This window comes from Vipera ursinii (assembly GCF_947247035.1).
Source record: "Vipera ursinii genome assembly, chromosome: 2".
Lineage (NCBI taxonomy): Eukaryota > Metazoa > Chordata > Lepidosauria > Squamata > Viperidae > Vipera > Vipera ursinii.
In genome coordinates, this window is record NC_139513.1 from 107,524,569 (window position 1) to 107,540,261 (window position 15,693).

A 15,693-nucleotide genomic window follows, 5' to 3' on the forward strand; every position below is an offset into this window, starting at 1 on the left:
AAACACCATCCAAATTAGCCTCACACAGACTCAGTACTTCAGTTCAATTTAATGAGAAAAATGCAGGCTTCTTTATACTGAGCAGGTTGGCAAATATCTATGCTCAAAAAAAATATGATATAAAATATTTCAGATTTATGACATCAGTGCTGTACTTGCCTTTCCATCTCACAAAACAATGCACTGTAAAAAAAGCAATTGTTCAAAAAAAGAAAGGCAAAAATAACTGACAAATATACACACACCAAAACAAAAATCAAAACATAACAAAAATCCTGAAACCAAAATAAAAGCACCCCCCAACCCCAAGGTTTGTTTTCACTTTAGCTCCATCCTGCTATCTTCAGCACTGTCCAAGATCTGAAGGTGAAAGAGGTTTGGGCTCCCTTTAAGATGCTGAAGCTGTAGGGTATTCCTCCCCCTTTGCTATCCAGCAGTCTCTGCTTTCTCTTTTTTCACCCGGTGTGACTGCGTGTATAATTTTCTCTGTGTGTCAGTTTTGCTTCATCTTGGAGCTGAATGCAGCAAAGAAATCCTGTAAAATCCAAAAATGAAAGAGACAAGAGAAGTAGTTTCCATCCACCATCTACTCATAAGGGTTCCTTGGTTGCTGCAATGTCTAGTATTTTTTTCTGCCTGTATTATTCCTCCTCCTCCTCCTCCTCCTCCTCCTCCTCCTCCTCCTCGGTCAGCTAAAATAAGACTGGTGCTACGGAGGCAGGCAGGCAAGCAGGCAGGCAGGCAGAGAAATGGGAAAAAAAGAAAAGAAAAGGTCTGATTCACTGGCAGGTTGAGCTCTAATGTGCAGCAGTAGATCGATTTAATGCAAGCACAGAGCATCCCAAAGCCTCAGCCAGGCTTGGCACATGATGGTCTGGAACCAATAGCAGTGGCTATAGCCAAACCAAACCCATCTCAATTTATACAAGGGGAGAAACACACACACACACACACACACACACACACACATGTATGAACATCCTGCATGCAAATGATATTTCTCAACAATCTATACTATAGCATATTAGACTGATATCAACTCTCTGTTGTAAGCTCAATTTTTCCATTGGAATGTAGATACCTGAATACTGCATGTACCCCTTTCCCCCAAAACAGGCTTGTTTTATATTTAAAAAGGTCAGAATGGGATTGTCTTGCTTTATACCAGATTTGTGGAGAGCAGCTATTGTCTGTGCATGCTTGTAAGGCAAATAAAGTCAGCAAGAGGAGAGAGTAGAATGCTACAATTGTAGAATTCCAGGACAGTATTGGAGATTAGACAAGTCATGACCTGTTGGATCATCATTTTAGAAATATTTGCCTACTTAAACTGAGAACACAATGACCACAGGCAGGCAAAACAGCAGTGGGAATGGGAGACACCTCCGACTTCCTGCTAGCTTCCCCACTGATTTTCCTTGGGAGAACTTGGCAGGGAGCACTGCAAATGACAATCACGTGACTGCGGCTGCACTGAAGCAGCCAGAACTTTGCTAAATTACAATCCCACAAGAATAATGGTCTTGGAATTTCAAAGCATTCTTTAAGTTAACTCATTTGAAGTACGTTGATTAAAAAATTGCTGCCCTGTGATGCATCATTTTGCCCGATTGAAGGTTACAAACAGACAAACACTGAGAGCTTTAGTTTTTTATGTTTCTGTGTGTGTAGGGTATAAGTGTATATATATATATATATATATATATATATATATATATATATATATATATATATATATATATATATACACACATACACACACACACACACACACACAGAGACACACACATATACATACTGTATATGTCATGCCAGCCACATGACCACGGAGATGTCCTCGGACAAGCGCTGGCTCTTCAGCTTTGAAATGGAGATGAGCACCGGCCCCTAGAGTCGGAAACGACTAGCACGCATGTGTGGGGGAACCTTTACCTTTACCTATGCAAGGTGATATAATTTTTAGGAGTCTAAATGTCCTTACAAAATTTAATGTACACATAAAAATATGGGCACCTCCTAAGGCATGGGAATGTATATTTATTATAGATTTCATAAATTGTAGTGGGCAAAAAGCTGAGATGCCTAAGCAAACAACAGACATGACAATCATCATCATCATCATCACCATCATCATCATCCTAGCATTTTTCCGGCAGATGCAAGGTCCACTTTTCGGGTCAAAAACAGCCATTTTGCATAATCAAATGCAGCATCCAGGTCCAACTGGGCATTTTTCATGTCCACATTTATTGTAACTTGCCATCTTTGCTTTGGTCTTCCACGTGGGTGCTTGCCATCTAAATTAAATTGGAAGTGATGTAGGCAATGGTGTGGGGGGCCGCTCATAGAACATGACCATATCTCTGTAGGTATTTCTCCTGCATTTTCTTTGATATTGGTACAGTGTCCATTTGCTTCTGAACTGTGTCATTGCTGACATGGTCAAGGAGAGAAACACCTAATGACCAACGAAGCATGCGCAACTCCATGGCGTGTAAAGTGTGCTCAATGCATTTTATGACTGGCCAGTACTCAGCACTATATAGAGCTGCCAGGCAGACCATTGTTTTATACATCTTCAATTTTAGATGGACTGGCATGCGTAAATCACAGAGCACACCAGTGATCTCCCACCATAAACATGCTTTGTTCACTCTTGCGTACACTTTGTCTTTGATACTGCCATCACTTTCTAGACGCAGACGTGACAATCAATTTATTAAAATTGGCATTCCAGTATCACTTTTTTTTTTTATTGAAAAGTTTTAAAATACAATTTTCCTTTGAAAAACCCCCCTTCCCCCTCCCTCCTCCCCTCCCTACCTCCCCCCTATCTCCCCCCCTCCCCCTCTCCCTCCTCCCTCCCCTGCCTCCCCCCCTCTACTTCCCCTCCTCCCCCCCTCCCCCCCCCGACTTCCCAGAGCAAAATACAAGGTATATATCTAAAAAGCAATCATAAACAATCATATACTAACAATTATAAACTCTAAAATCCATCACTCTCTAGCTTATATAGAGTAAACCAATCCTTAACAATACTAAATATGTATAAAGAACTAAAATAAAAGAAAACTAACATCATTCCCATCTATGTTCTTCCACAATTCACTATTACCTAGACATATTCTCACTTACACATCACAAGCACCTATCCCTATTAACCTCTCTAGCCAAAATAGGCTATAATAGATAGTTCTTACACAAATTAACCCGCATTAACCCACAAAACTTTCTTCCTCTTCCTCTGTAGTAGATTATCCATTAATTCCAAATTGAAAATTCTGTTACCATACATATCATCCCAAAACTCTTAAAAACACAACTACCACTTGACTATAAGTATATTGTGGAAGTTCCATAGATTTCTACTGGTCTTATTTTTTAATCTTTTTTGAGCGTTTTAAGGCAGCACGCGTCACCCTCTGTTCTCTAGGATCATCCAAAAGAGTTGCAGCTTGATCTCCTCCTGTACCCTTCTCGTCTATCTGTCCATCTTCATCCTCTTGATGTTCTCCTTCTCCAGATCCCTCTGCAGCTTCCAGAAGTGTTGATGGGGTTGCTTTTAAAACATTGTTGTAAAAATCATGCGCTTGCTTCACAGTACCCAAACAGTACCTTTTGCCATCATACATGAAGCTCAACCCAGCTGGGATCTCCCATCTGAACCTTATATCTCTTTGCTTGAGCTCTTGCACAAGAAATATAAAGTCCTTCCTTCTCTTTAAAATCTTTGGAGGAATTTCTTTTAGAACCAAAACTTCTTGACCAGCAATCACAACTTTAGTATCATAGGCAGCTTGTATAACTTCATCTCTAATTTCCCTTTTTACAAAATAAACCACCACATCTCTAGGCAACTTTCTCTGCTTAGCAATCCACGAATTCACACGAAACACTTTGTCCATGCCTTGTTTTATTTCAGATGCTGGATGGTTCAATACCCCCTCAAAAGCCTCAGAAACCAGCTGCTTTAAATCTTCCTTAATATTCTCTTTTAGGCCTCTAATTCTAACAGCAAACTGCATCTGGTAAAATTGAGCCAGACTCTGTTCGCTATCCATTTTGTCTTTTAAATCTTCAATTTCCAATACTTTTGCTTCTAATATAGCATTCTTTTGAGTCAAGTCTTCCACTTGATCATCCAGCACCTCCACACATTTAGCTACTTTATGCACTGAGGACAAAATGTCTACCTTCATCTCTCTAAGTTTCTGCTCCATCCTTTCTTCCATTCTCTGCTCCAATTTCTCCAATTTCTCCTCCATCTGTGCAAATTTAACACCCATTGACTCCAAAATTAACTGGGTATGTTTTTCAAGATCCTTCGATGTCAATACATCAGGAGAATGCAACGCCTGCAGTAATGATTGTTGTTGCACCGGAGAATTTCCAGCACTCCGAAAAGTTCTAGGGGGAGGTTTAGCCGCCATCTTTTACTTACAATTGTGACGCACTTTCACTTTAAGTTTTAAGCAAAGTCCATCAAGCTTGAGAGTAAAATAAAATAATCCTCTTCATCTCTTCATCTTTCCCTCTTGTACTGCTCTGCCTGCTCTTTTCCTTTCATAATCTCTCCTTCAAGCAGGGATGGTCGCAGACGCCTGGCTCTGCTCCATAAAGTCCGGAGCAGAGACGCTAGCCAGCTGGGAGCAGCCCAGGCTACGGGGGAGTTCAATCCTTCAGCCGCCCAAGCTCCAAGCTCAGGCGGCCCCGGAGAACTCGACCCCTACCTGGGGGCTCACCCCCTCCTCTTCTCCCGAGGAGGGGGCTTCAGATTCGCCCGAACAGCTGATCGGCGCTGTTTCGGGCGAAAAATCACACAGCTGAGCCGCGGGCAGCCCGGGAAGGCTGTCTCCGGCGCCGCGGAGCCACCGGAAGTGGCATTCCAGTATCACCTTTTATACAAAAATAAAAATACGAGTTAATTCTAGTTGCTAGATTCTGACGTGACAATCAATTTATTAAAATTGGCCTTCCAGTATCATCTTTTATACAAAAATAAAAATAAATGCTAGATTCTGAGCTCACTTCTCTGTGCGTAAATCATTATTATCACTATTGTGAGCTCCATGTTTAGTTGTCCCCCAAATGATCTTACAAAATTACACCACACAGGTAGCAAATGAATAAATCCAGCAAATCTGAAATCATAAACATGTTGCCTTAAATATTAGGATATCATCTATATGTCATCACAAATGTTTATTTCACAGATATGTAATATTAAGGGAAAAGCCTGTGGAGTTGAGCCACAGGACTCAAATAGCTCAATGCTTGGCCTTAGTTTTACAGGGAGTAATTTAATGATGTCTATTCAATAGATAGTTCCATTGTTACCTTTAACTTGTAGCTATTTTTAAGCAGTCTGCCGGATGCCTGCTTTCTCTACTTTCTTACTAATTTGTCACATCAACATAGTTCATATAGTTTTGTCTTCCATAGCACATTTTTCTGGTAGCTACAACAGCACAATCCTATTTATTACAGCATGGCAAAGATACCACTCAGAATTTTTTTATTAGTAGTCCAATAACAAAAAGGTTTCAATTAAAAGATCATCAAGGAAAGTTTTTGTAGAATCAAAACAAATGCTGAGCATTCTTATTGTATACAGTGATGGGGCAACCAGATTTTCTGATTGCATAAGGCTGACCAAAGTGAGATCTATACTGTTAAAGCTGTCTGCTATGTGATGTGATGTGGACTGTGACAGAATCAAAGGTACTAGGTATCATAGTTGTAATTATAAGTCTCAATTTCTCCTCTCTCACTCGCTCTGTCCCCTCTCCCTCTCTCTTCCTTCTCTATTTTCTGCCATGGATTTATCATATTGAAAAACCATAATACAGTAGTTTATATTAATCAAGGTGTCTTTTCTTAAACATACAAGAAAAAGCAAGTAAAGGGAAGGAAGGAAGGAAGGAAGGAAGGTAGGAAAGAAGGAAGGAAGGAAGGAAGGAAGGAAGGAAGGAAGGAAGGAAGGAAGGAAGGAGAGGGAGGGAGAGAGGGAGGGATTATAGTATTGCCACAATTCACAATTGAATGCAGTGATTTTCAAATGACAAAAATATCCTTATTTGTGTATATATATTTATATATGATCATATGTGTGATCTTGATAGAGTGATAGACAGACACAACCAATAAGGAATATGAAAAAAGAAAACAATATATCTTATGCATTAAAAGCAGGCAGGTACTAGTTTGACTGCAGATGTATTTTCTGATATCAAACTAGCCAAAGAAACTTTACAGGCAGTGAGTATATGACAAGGATTCTAATCTGTTTCTACAGCCCATCTTTACAAGTAGAATTCACACTGACGCAGAATCCCTAATCACAGATAAAAATATAACAACAAGGTCAATGCCAACTAACTTCCAGGGCAATGCCTTTGAAACTACTAAAAACCCAAAACCAGAGTGGCAAATCTCAGAGAGGGTGATAGCCAACCAGATTTTTATCAGGTCCATATCTCATCCACTACCAGATTTTGGGTAGGCCAGCCTTTAAACACAGATCTGTGAATCCCAGCAAAGCTGCAGGCCCAGATGGGGTGCTGGGGATAGTGGTTAAGAATTGTGCCGATGAATTAGCAGGAGTCCTGACAAGGATCTTTAACATCTCCTTGCAAACGGCATGTGTACCATCATGCTTGAAAGCAGCTACCACTGTCTCAGTCCCAAAGAAAACAGCAATTGAGTGCCTAAATGACTACAGACCTATTGCATTAACATCTGTAGTGATGAAATGTTTCGAAAGACTGGTTCTCCAACGTCTTAGGACATGCCTCCCACCGGACTTTGACAAACATCAGTTTGCCTACAGGGAGAACAGGTTGACAGACGATGCCATAGCTACTGCTTTACATTCTGTAGCAAGCCATCTGGAGAAACCTGGAAGTTATGTCAGGATCCTTTTCCTATAGCTCGGCTTTCAACACTATTCTGCCAAGCATCCTTCTTGAAAAGCTGACTGACTTGAAATTTCCCCCCTCCATCTGTGATTGGATTAAAGACTTTCTGAGGGATCGGCTACAGTGAGGCTTGGGTCTGTTTCATCCACCCCCCCTAAAACTTTGCATGGGCTCACCACAGGGCTGCATCCTTAGCCCCTTACCTGTATTCACTGTACACATACGATTGTGTATCGTCCGACCCATCCACTGCGATCATTAAGTTCACAGATGATACCACCGTAGTGGTTCTCATTACAGGTGGAGATGAAACAGCGTACAGGGGGGGAGGTACAAGTTGTTTAGAAACAACTTGCACCTGAATATCAGCAAGACAAAGGAGATGGTGCTAGACTTCCGGAGGAAAAGAGAGGAACCTGCCCCACTTAACTTGTGGGGGGGGGGGCTGTGAGGAGAGAGTCTCCTCCTTTAAATTCCTGGGAGTCTACCTCTGTGAAGATCTTACCTGGAAAGTTAATACAACCCAGGTGGCCAGAGAGGCCCAACAGAGACTCCACTTCCTCAGGGTCTTGTGGTAGAACAGGGTAGAACAATGACTAATGACCTTCTTTTACCAGTCTACTATAGAGAGCATCCTCTCACACTGTATTGTGGTTTGGTATGCTGGCCTGACAGCCGCGGATAGGAAGATATTACAGAGGGTGGTGAGCACAGAACAAAACATCATGGGCTGTCCCCTGTCACCACTGAATGACATCACCAGGGCTCGCTGCCTTGGAAGAGTGAGGAAAATTCTCAGGGACGACTCACACCCTGGTCGGTACCTCTTTACTCTCTTACCATCGGGTAGGAGATATAGATGTATAGCCAGCCATACCAGCAGGCTGAAGAACAGCTTCTATCCATGGGCTGTCAGGCTCCTGAAAGGGGAAATAACTCTTGTGTATGATTGACTTGCGAGGTCGGTGTGTTGTGCAATTAGCTCACATGGTGTAACAAGATGCTGGGTTTGTTGTCACTGTGAGTTGTGGTAGGGGGGGGCATGAAGGGATGCTCAGCCAATCTCACTGTATACATGTTATACTTTGATAATAAAGCTTCATTAATTCACCTGGCTTTTACCATCAATTTCTCGAGTCCACAGTCACCCTCCAAACTTCTTTGCTGGCAAAGCAAAATGTTAGTTTTTAACATCATGCTTATTTACAATAATGCTCTGGGCATTATTTAGGCCAAACATGCATTCTTAAAAATGGTGAGCAGCTGAGATATAACATTCCAAAGGGTAGGATGGAAAGGAGAGAATATCTGTACCAGTTCGCTTCTTAGTCAATGAATGTTTTGCAACTGACCATATCCCCAGTAGCAGTTCTTTGATGAACAAAAAAGTCTTTAATGTGATCTGGGCTCAAAATTCCAAATGTGCCACTGTTTCAAAAGATTTCCCTTACCTGTACTATGGACAGTATCTTATAGTAGCAGTGTTATAATGATTCCAGAACACAATTCACTGCCTCCTTGATCTTACTTGGAAAATAAAATAGAAACAGCAAAAGAGAGGAGAAATAAAAGAAGGGGCGATAATGTTATTCCTTATCTATGAAATTGTAACATTTTTGCAAAAGGGTAGATTATCTTGTGAACGTAGAATACTTATATATTCCATCTTTTCTTTTATACCCTAACTTCATCCTCAATCATACCATTGCAATTCTCAATTGCACCCTTCCATCTCACACTGTAGCCATAACTTTTCTATAAGTCCAATTAAAACAATACCATATTCTGCTTTCCCAGCTAACTAATACTGAATGAAGTAATATGCCTAGTTGTTTCAATAATCTAATTGCACTGATCAGAATTATAGCCTTCATTGCCATCCCCCCACCCACTGCTTTATCACACTACAGCAAAGCTGTCTCCCATGCATAAATCAGCTGGAAATGAAATGCCCCTGTAAGAAACGTAAGTCCAGCCCCCCTCCGCCTGATGTCTGTTGACTCTTACCTAATGCCAATTCGCCTTGACCATTATTAGTTCAGATTCTTGTAAATAGGTAGCATGAAATAAATTTGTAGTACTTTTGAACTCTGTCCTGGTTCCTGAATTTCTTGCACCTGACAAATACCCTAGTTTGAGTTTGATAATTTTAAAATGCAGGGTAAAAGCCCATAGAGAAGCTAAGTGGAGAGTGAGGTTTCTCGCTTTCCTAGAAGCCTCTAAGTAGACTAAAATCTTCTTGCATCCAGAGGAGTCTGATAAATTGAAGTAGAAAGCTATTTGTTTCAGGGAATCTATTTCTGTAGAAATAAGTAAATAGGAAAACCCAGAAAATAGTGCTAGTTTTTTTTATTATTGTTTTCAGATTTGTGTTAAATGTCATTTTTTAAAATCTCTCTGAACAAGGTATGGAATTGGGTACTTCATTTCAACCTTCATTCAGAATTGAATCTACATTCATGAAAATATCATACTGTATGCTTTCATACTTTTTGGGAATTGCAAGGTTTTGAACTTTCTCTTGCTGATCTATAATATTTGGACAGAAAAATCTTCCGTTGTAGCAGATCAGCACCATATTGTAGTCTGAACAGCATACTGTATTTTTTTCTGGATTTTTTTTCTTTTTAACTGATTTTCAAGCTACTACATTATTATAACCTGGGCAACTCTGTAATTGCCTTTTTCCTACAGAATGTCTGCATGTTAATGCTTAAAATGATAATGGGGTTATTTTTTAATAATAACGTTGTAAAAGTATATGCAGACCCAAAAGGCTCTTGGAAGAAAAGATTTAGGATCTCTAGCCTTTTATCCTATGAGTCTCAGCATCTGTTGCTGCTGCTATATACTGTAGTCTCAAAATGCATTCCCTGGCAAACAGAAAACTCAGATGTACTGTAAATTGTTTTAATTGTTTTGTTCTGTTATCCTTTTCACCTTTGCTTCATCTGACACTTTTAATTAAAAAACATAATTTATCACTTACTTGCTTGAGATTAAAAATATATGAAAAACACGGGTAAAATCTGGCTGAGGATGTTCCTTCTCTTTATCTTTGGCTTAATTAATGAAAGGAAAAATATAAGTTTTACATAAAAACAAAACAGCTTTAAATAACAAAAACAAAGGTTTTACAATAATTATATTCCATTGGGAATGACATTATATGAAATTTCTTTTTTTAAATCAGGGAAGAAACAAAAGATGGCAGTCTCCCAAAACTGGTAGAAATCAATAATCATTGCAACTAGTGATCTACAATAACTTGATCCACCATTAACTGTTCTAGTTTTTATAACTGTTTAAATTGGTGCCATCAGCATATTTTATATAATAGTTAAATTATGTGAAGAAAGATTTCCTTTAATTTATTTGGAATTTCCCACAGAAAGCCAATGTGATATTGTGGTAAAGGTGTTTGACTAAGACCAAGAAATCCAGGTTCAAATTCAGTCTCAGCCAAGGAAGTGCACTGTGGATAAAAAAAAATGCAAAAAGGAGTGCTATGTACTATAGGCCACCTTGAGCTCTTGGATGAAAGGTGGGACATAAATCTAACACAATAAATACTTTACTTTCATTGGGCAATTTTAGATAGTAATATTATTATTTATTATTATTATTATTATTAATTTAATTTCTATACCGCCCTTCTCCCAAAGGACTCAGGGCGGTGTACAGGGCAATAAAATGCAATAAAAATACAATATACAAAAATTAAAATGAGAATTAAATAGAATAGCCCAATTGCAGTAAAAAGTTAATTACAATTATAATCAAAATACCCCAAACCCATCAGACCAGGCCGGCTTGTTCAAATAGGTGAGTTTTCAGGTCACGGCAGAAAGAGCAAAGGTCAGGAGCCATCCAGAGCTCAACCGGTAAATGATTCCAAAGGTCTGGCGTGCCCACAGAGAACGCCCTCCCCCTGGGGGCCGCCAGCCGACACTCTCTGACCGACGGCACCCTGAGGAGGCCCTCTCTGTGGGAGCGCACTGGACGAAGGGAAGTTGACGCCGGCAGCAGGTGCTCCCATAAGTAATCCGGACCCATGCCATTTAGGGCTTTATAGGTCATCACCAGCACCTTGAATCTCACCCGGAGGGCAACTGGAAGCCAATGCAGCTCATGGCGTAGAGGTGTTACATGGGAGTATTGGGAGACCTCCAACACAACTCACGCGGCCGCATTCTGCACCAGCTGAAGCCTTATGAAAGGTAAAACGTGTGTCTACTTTCTCTATTTAGCACAGTTTCACAACTAGACTGTTAAAATAAAAAAGCAACCCAAAATAGTTTTGTGCACATCAAATGCTTAGGTAAGCAGGCTGCCAAAAGAGAGAACGCCCCTTAGTAAATATCTAGCTCAGGGATATGACTCAGGCTTTCTGAAGATGATCTATATGTTTGGGCAGGTACATGTGGTAGAACCTCCAAAGAACAGAAATATAGCAGGGATTATTTGTTGTTGACCCAAAAATCAGATTAAACTCATGAAGGGTATTAAGATATTTTTCAATAATTTCTCATTAAAAAAAAAGAAAACTGTTCAGGGAGTCACAGTGAATTGTACATTTTAACATTACTTTCTCTAACTTAGTGCTCCCTAGATGTGCTGGCCATATCCAATTAGGAAATTCTCCTTTAATGTAACCTTTCTTTTATAGGTTCACCAAGGATCAGCCATGTTGAAATACAGAGGCTCATTACAGTCAAACTTGCCTACATACAGAAGTACTCATTATGCCACTGCCTTTTGGACAGACATCATATAAAACATATACAAAGAATAGTAATAAACAGTAAATAATAAAATTTAAAAGTAGAAAGGAGAAAATAAAAATAAATATAAATCTCATTTGCACTATTATATCTCTCTATACTTTTCAATTCTTAGAAACCTAGTTGCTCTCCACCACATCCATAGTGATTCATATATTATATATATGTAGGTCTTGGCGTATTCGGGTCTTTTCCCGTGTAGGATTGAGGGTGTCTTGGCAACATTTTGACGAGGTGTCTTCAGGCTGGTGTCTTCAGTTTCATGCTTGTGCGAGCGAAGCATGATCGGAGCTGCCGTCTCTCTATAAATACTGGTGGGGATATGTGGGGTGCTGGCTTTGTTGCTGTAAGCAGATTGGTTGGCTGTGATGTTACATCATGATTGGTTGATGGGGTTATTGTTAGGGGATTATTTGGCTGATTTGTAACATCCTGTGTCACTGAGGTGCTGGCTGTGTGCTCGTTAGTCCTTTGTGTTGTAACGACCTGGGTAATGGGCTGTGTGATGACATCCTGAGCTCTATTGTAGTGATTTCCTGAGTTCTGTGTTGAAATATCCTGGGTGGTTTGCTGTGTTGTGATATCCCGGGTTTTAGCATTGTAACCTCCTGAATTCTATGATGTAATGTCCCAAATAGAAGGCTGTGATGTAACATCCCGGGCTTTGGTTTGGCTTCGGGTTTGCGGTCTGGCCCTGTGTTCATGGTGTATGTCAGTTTGCTTTGTGTGGGGGTCGGGGGTGGTGGTGCAGCAGCTGGAGGTGCTGCCAAGGTTTGGCTTCTGGATGGTGGTTGCATTTCGTCTATGGGGTGGGTTTGGGTTTGAGTCTGGTGAGGGTGATTGGTGGTGGTGTCCTGTGTTGTTGTGGGTCCAGTGTCGGTTTTTGTGGCTGAGACTCGTTTGTTGACTAGGGCTAGTTTCCAGATGTCTGGTAGGCGAGAGGTATCATCACGTTTATTCATGTTGTGGGGGTGTTTCTCTATTTCAATGGCTTCCATAGTTATTCTCTTGTTGTAGTGTTCAGTTTTGGAGATTAATTTCGTTCCTTCAAAGTCAATTTCATGTCCTGTTGCTTTAAGGTGCTGGAAAAGGGAGGAGGTTTTTTCTTCTTTTCTGACTGCGTTCTTGTGTTCTGCGATGCCTGCATTTATTCTCCTATTAGTTTGTCCAATGTATGTGGCTGGGCAGCTTTTGCATGGTATTTCATAGACTCCTTGGTTTTCTAACTGGATCTTGTCTTTGGGGTTTCTTAAGATTTTGGCTATTTTTTGGTCAGTGCTGAAGGCTGTCTTGATATTATGTTTGTGGAGAATTTTGCTGATTTTATCTGTGGTGCCTTTGATGTAGGGGAAGAGGGCAATGCCGTTGTCTTGTTCTGTGTCTCGGTTCTTGGGGGGTGTCTCTCTTTGGATTAGTTTGGTAATTGTGTTTCTTTGGAATCTGTTGGAAAGTAAAATATATACATATTTGAAGTTAGTAAAAATAAAAACAATGAACTCTGAGATATAAGAGAAAATTCTTCTTTATTGCTGAGCTTTCGTCAACAAGCTGTTGACATCATCAGAGCAAGGGCTGAATGATAAGGGAGTCAGTACATACACTTGTATGGCAGTTATAAAGTTTAAATTGTGGAATGTGGGTGTGACCTGTTTGTGACAAGCTCGCTCGTTTATAATCACAGTGGTTCCGGCTTTGCCGGAAAAGGCCGGTCTCTGGTTGATGTTTAAGTCACGCCTAGCAGCTGCTTGGCACCTATCAGCTGTTAGGTACATAAGTCTCATCGCGCCACGTGTAGTCATGCTCTGGCTGACAGGCTCTTCATTCGAAGTAGAGTCAAGGAGGTCATCTTGTTCCCTTGCGTGCGGTTGTCGCAGGCTTGATTCTGCTCTGTGTGTGTGTGTGTGTGTGTGTGTGTGTGTGTGCGCGCGCGCGCTAATTGCTCACTCTTGTATTCCATTCACATATGTTCAGCACCAGTTCATTCTTAACCATGCTATTCTTATTTGGTGGCAGGTTCTAGCATGGCTAAAATGGATAAGACAGCACTACCTTTTTAGAATATATTATATCCAGACTAAGGTTTGTTGGCAAATTTAAAATGGCCTGAGCAGTGGAAGTTGGGACAAGACTCACCAAAGTATTCAAATACATCATTTGAGGGAAGAAGAATACTGATGGGTTCCAGCAGGAGGAGGACACGTAGCTGGTATTCTAAGGATTCTAAGGCCATGGTGGAAGAGGATGGAAGATCAGAAAAATATAAAAATTTTGCCTGCCGGAGAATTTGGTCACCTATTGTCTCTTTAGCTTGAGAGTGGATAGAACAATGCAAATTAATTCTATGAACTCTGGTGTAAATAGGAATAGGATCTAGGGAATGCATGTATGTAACGAACATGCATGTTTAGGCCCAGAGAAATTGTACAAAAATGCCTTATTTGGAATGCTCTGGGGAACCTACATAAGTCCTAAGCAAATTTTAACCTATGCCATTCAGCTCCTGAAACCATGCTTATGCATTCCTAGTGGTGCAAGGTCAGGGTGTTCTTTTAGGTGGCTGCAGAGGCACCAAAGGAGCAGTCTCCAAAGCTGTTTCAAGAAAAAAGGCGCGTATGATCCAGAGCAGCATCAGATAGGCTGCAGGGACTTGTCAACAGAAAGACAACAGTGCCTGAAGATAAGCAGCACATAGCAGAGCCCGGGGAACACTGGGATGCAGGGGCAATCTTAGGTCGCATACCTTGGGGAATGGTGAAAGGTGGCTTTTTTGAGTGGCAGCAATAGCGTTAGAGCTGAAGTCAAGACCGGTGCTTCCACTTTAGGCCCAGCTTTGGCAATGCCTTTGAGTGCCACTCTTCAGAGTGGCCTAGATGTGGCTGAGATAGAGAACTGTTTCTCTTTTATGGGGGAGGGGGTGATACACCAGCAGAGTCAAGTTAGGCATTTTCTGAATTTTTGATAGGCCAAAGCTGAAAGGTTTGTCATCACTGTCCTAGGCACAATTCTCATTTATATTTGAGTTTCTAAATTGCCTGTCATTTTTTTTCTGCACTGTCACTTCCACTTATTCGTGTCAGCTAGCAAAATAACTTTTCCCACAGATTTCCGTTAATTCAGAATGTTGCACAATTTTTGCAAAGAGTTCTCTTTCTTTATCACATTCATTGGAGCATAAAATGCAACTATCGCCAAACTATGAACTCCTGCTTTCAAAGACACAACCAACAACCTAATGACACCAATTTATGCCCTCTGACACACAGTTAGCCATTTGATTTGTATTTAAATTTATATCTTCACTTCCCTGCATGTTTCATCAACTCCACTCTATAAATGTAGGGCAACTTCATTCAGACACATTACATACTTTCCCATTCTATTTCAAAATCGCACAAACCTGCATACCATTTTTTTTCATTTCCTTCAATCCATTGTTTTATGCTCTTTACCATATACTTCTCTTATATTCTATGTCAGGATAGTTAACAATAGATGGGCGTGTGAATATTTACTGTCATTGCTCATCATGATTTTGATGAATCAGGGCTTTAATGTAATCCATTTTTTGTAGGTAAAGAATTAATAGACTGGGTTATCAGGGTTTATCGTATCTACAGCACATCATAACTCCATTTCTTGTACAGGGAGATAACAAAAATAAGTCTTAGCATAACATAGAAAATGGGGGGTGAGAACCTAGTGTAAATTCCTGGATATTTGCATTTATCACTTTTTACTATACAGAAATACATTTCCAAATGCAAATAGCCCTATGCTTCAATTTCTTGTATTTGTCTAACTTCAATAACATTCAAGACTAGGGGTTCCTAAATATCTTGCCATCAAACCTCTCTTTAGTGTAATCTTAATGCACATACCTCCCCTAAAAATCCAAACATCAAAATGAATGCAAGTGAACAATGGAAACAACTCAATGAAATTTTGGGAAATGAGGATTTATTGTAACAATGTACAACTAAAAGGTTCTTGAC